The sequence below is a fragment of the Charadrius vociferus genome, unplaced genomic scaffold, assembly GCF_000708025.1.
Source record: "Charadrius vociferus isolate BGI_N301 unplaced genomic scaffold, ASM70802v2 scaffold185, whole genome shotgun sequence".
Taxonomy (NCBI): Eukaryota; Metazoa; Chordata; class Aves; order Charadriiformes; family Charadriidae; genus Charadrius; species Charadrius vociferus.
Window position 1 is genome coordinate 1,036,940 of NW_009648955.1, and position 4,406 is coordinate 1,041,345.

Consider the following 4,406-nt stretch of genomic DNA (forward strand, 5'->3'; position numbering starts at 1 on the left):
ATCAATCTCTTGATTTTACAGGTTTTGGAGTACCAGAGACAAAGTGTGATTAGACCACAAATGACCCTTGCGTATATGTGATGCCGGTTAAGTTTTTTGTTTGCTTCCTTGCTTTTAACCTAATACTAATGTAAGATGGAGATTGGCACACGTGCCTCCCTTTTCCCAGGTGAGGACCTACCACAAGATTAAAAGACTGTGTTCACTCTAGCTAATCTGTAGTTTTCCCATGCGAAATGGAGCGGCTTATTTAATGGTAGCTAAGAAGAACCCTCTTTCAAAGATCTCCACCCAGGTGGGTAGCTCATTCTCTTTGGAGGTACAAAATACTGTTTTCTCTTCCCCATGGAAGAATTTGAACTGAAGTTGGATCCCCCTGTGCACCACAGCAGATGAACACTAAGACAAGCAGAAGATTTGTGGATCCTGAGCTAGTTCGAACACAAAGGTTTGGGCACACGCAGAAGTCTTTTAGACACCCACGAGCTTTTGCTGGTGGAAAAGTAGGTATCTACATTTTAAATGGGGGTATCTAAAGATTATTTTATAGTTAGGCTGTTATAGACATTCTCACCCAGCTTTGGGTCAGCTCATCACTGATGGGTGTTACTGCAGCAAGCTCTGGAGCATCACCACACTGCTGGTTTCTGCACTTGTGTGTTCTATTAAAGCTCAGATTTCCAAGATCAAATAAAAAAAGGAATTGCACTTGATCTTTCAGCGTCAAGTTTGGCTACTACTAATTGCCTCTTGGCAGGCTCTTGTAAGTAAAGCACTGAATAACACTAAAACTCAATCAACTAATGTAAAGAAACATGATGTCTTACAAAGGCTAGACTGAGCATTGAAAAATACACAGGTATTTATTTTTATCATAGTTCTAATTCTGGAGCGTGTTATTCTGGTTGTAATAAAGCTATGTTTAGTCCGTGTATCAGGTTTTTTGTATGTATGTTTGAAAGTGCTTTAGAAGAGAAATGACTGTGTAGGATTCATTGACTTTTCCACCTAAATACAACTAGTTTGAATCACCTGGTTAAAACAGGTCACGCTAAGCTTGCGTGTCAAGCAGTTGAGGAGCTGAGACCCTCCAAAATCCTTATCTAAAAATACTGAGATTCTTTTTGTTTGCATGCAAGGTATTTTTGTTCTTAAGGAACAGTTGGGGGCATGTTTTAAGTTTTATCAGTTAGACAGTTATTAGAAATGAAAGCTAAGGTTTTCACAGTTTACTTTCTTATAGGTCTGAGCAGTAAAGTAAAATAAATTATCACCACTTGAGAAATAAAAATAGAAAGCATATTTTCTGCCATGTAGTATAATACAATTCATAAAAATCGGTAGGGTTTGAGAAGAACAAGAAGGGGTGTTGTGTTGAGCTGCAAGAGGAATTACCCACATGAAATCTAGGTAACATTGAAAAAAATAAACTGACTTTTTAAAGAAGGGATCACATGGATCTTGTTGATCAAAATTTAATCAGAACTTAATCTTTATGTCTCAAAGCTTAAATTTCAAGACATAGTCAAGTCTCAGAGAATTCTGGAAAATTTGTTTTGTACAAACAGAAAAGAGAGTTGCCTAACAAATCACCAAAAATATTTCCTGCTGGGCCTGTTGGTTGTCACGTTTTTATAGTTTTGGTTTCATTGTTTTTAAGGGATGAACAAGGAGAGTAGGGAGAAAGTGAGAAAGTAGCAAATGAACAAGCAAACATCAGGGGTAAGTCACCTGTGCTGCAGCAAACTCCTGAACAAGATGGAAAGCCATTTAAACATTGGAAAAAAATATATAAAAAAAAATGGTCAGTCCCTTAGAAAAAAAAATGACTTCTGCTTTCCATCCTTCAGGTGAATGCCCAAGTTAAGGAAGCATTGATTAATTCCAGAGTTCAGAGTCAGTAACTTAAAATCACCAAAGTTCCCACTGAAGTTGTCATATTGACATTTCTGGTTACTGAGAGTTAAACATTACAGTAGGTTCTCAAGCCCCAGCAGGACGTTCCTTTTTTGCAGATCCTGCATAGTAGTCGCTGACAATTTTAACAACACAGGCAGCCGATTTCTAATGCCCAGACCCGAGTCCCAGTGCTGTTTAAGTTACGACTTAAAGCTTCATTTCAAAGTAGTAAATGCTTTTAAGAAAATCAGGAAGAGGTATTGACCTACCTAATCCCATTTAAAAACAAAACACTACATGCTGCTTAAATTCTAACAACGTAGCATCACCTCTGCTGTTTTTTCCAAATTCTTTTCTTTTCAAGTCCTTTACAAGTCCTAACAAAAACAGTCCAAATTAGAAGTCCTAAATCCCCTTCGAGTCTTTTAGTCTAAACTAAATAATTAACATTCAAGTAAAATTAGAAAACCCCCTCAAATGAAATTGACTTTTTGATTTATGGTCCAGCACTCTCAGTGCATCCAGGGCTTTATCAGATTAAACGCGCAACTCTAAAATGCGTTGTTTGCGTATACTCCCAAGCCTGATTTTCAATTTGAAATCTTTCAGCAGCCAGCATCCTTAGATTTTTATTCTCCCTCCAGGAGAGTGGTGTGTGTTCCTCTCAGTTCGTTCACTGTTGGATGTTTCCTAATAGTGGAGAACTCTCTGTAGGAGGGCAGGTCATGGCATATTTGCAGGCAATCATAGAATGGTTTAGGTTGGAAGGGACCTTGAAGATCATCGAGTTCCAACCCCCCTGCCATGGGCAGGGACACCTCCCACTAGACCAGGTTGAAATCTTGAATTCCAGTATGCAGAGGGTAAGGAGTACTCGTTGCCCTATTCCTCAATTTTGAATTTTATCCGTAATAGTAAACATAAAAGTACTAGTGCCCACTCTATTTCTGAGGCCCGCTGCCTCATGCCAATGGTCACGTCCGTATCATTAAACTCTTTTTAACCACCAGAACAAGGTGGCTGCATCTGCATTGTCAGCTGGGGCTGAGCTAACCCCTGGACCACGCCAAGGGTTGCTTGGGAGAGAACGCTGCTTGGCCTGGACCACGTGCAGGGAACTCTGCTGACAACAATTTAACAGCGTAAGCAGCGGGTTTCAGGTCTCCAGCTCTGCGCCCTGGCACCCTTTCATTTGCTAGCAGAGTCACAGCCTTTGCGACAAATAAAAACTCACAGACTGCCATTGTGCTTTACTTCTGAAAAAATTCAGATGTCTTTTCAGTGAGGTATAGTATATAAAAAACAGAACACATCCAACGTGTGTCCTTTGTTAGCAAGTTCTAAAGGCTGAGCTAAATCTCAGTACATTTTTGCTCAGCCTCTGAATTATTTAATCCTTTGTTCTGTCCAGCAAATGATGACAAAAATCTGAAATCCTTAAAATGATCATAAAAGCTTCTCAGGATCACATTAAAGATCACTGAAGGAAGAGTTGATGTGGAAAACAAACCTGGAAAATAGAAGGATAACGCTGCCGAGAAGTTGAGGGAAAACAAGGTAACATTAAATGGAGGTAAACATAAATTAACAGCTGTCAGGGAGATTCACAGTATGTCTCAAACAGCTACACTGTTCTGAACTGGGAACTACCTATAGTTAGAGGGAGTCAAGAGCTGGTTGCAGTTGTTTGCAACAAATCTATTTAAAAGTGCTTCAGGGATATTGCAACGGGACATGCTACAGTGATCAAAGACTTTGTCAGCCCGTACTAGGAACGGGAAGGCTACTGCATGAAAAGCACTGAAAAGAATCCTTAAATGGGATTTGTGCATAAAGCTTCTTGCTATCTTGTTCTTATCTGGTGAAAATAGGACTATTGTGGGGGAGGGGAAACACCCCGTTTTGAAAAAAAAGCAATACATAACAGAGCCCTTCATTCACCCTCAAACAATAACATAAAAGGTATCAATCTGCTAAACACGATAGATAGATGCATTGTTGTAAAGAGATATATGGTACCAAATGCGTTGCCGAGTTGCTTCATGAAATAAAGGGGACGGTCAGTGTCTTCCATGCTTGTTGATATAAAACAAGGCTGTTGTTATGAGTGATAAATTGAATCGTCATTGAATTTTGTAAGAATGCGGTACTTGTGTGCTGCAGGCTTTCTGCAAATTACATCGTGTGTTTTAGGAGCTACAGACCTAAAGCACCACCATGAAAAGGTGAACCTAATGCTAATACCAAAGCGTTTATCAGATGAGGAGAATTACTGTTGTTTCACTTAAAAGATCCAGCATTTCAGAAACAAGTTAAGACACCCCTGTGGTCATGCACGTGTGAATGGGAGAGTGGCTTGACAGAGCTAAAGAAACTGATGTCCTAACATCAGTTACCTAAACCTTGCGTGGCAGTGATCTCCCCTGCAGTTTCATCACCGAGGGTGACATCTACGTGGAAACACAATGTCATTTTTTACTGGCCTTCGGGATTCCTTTACAACTACA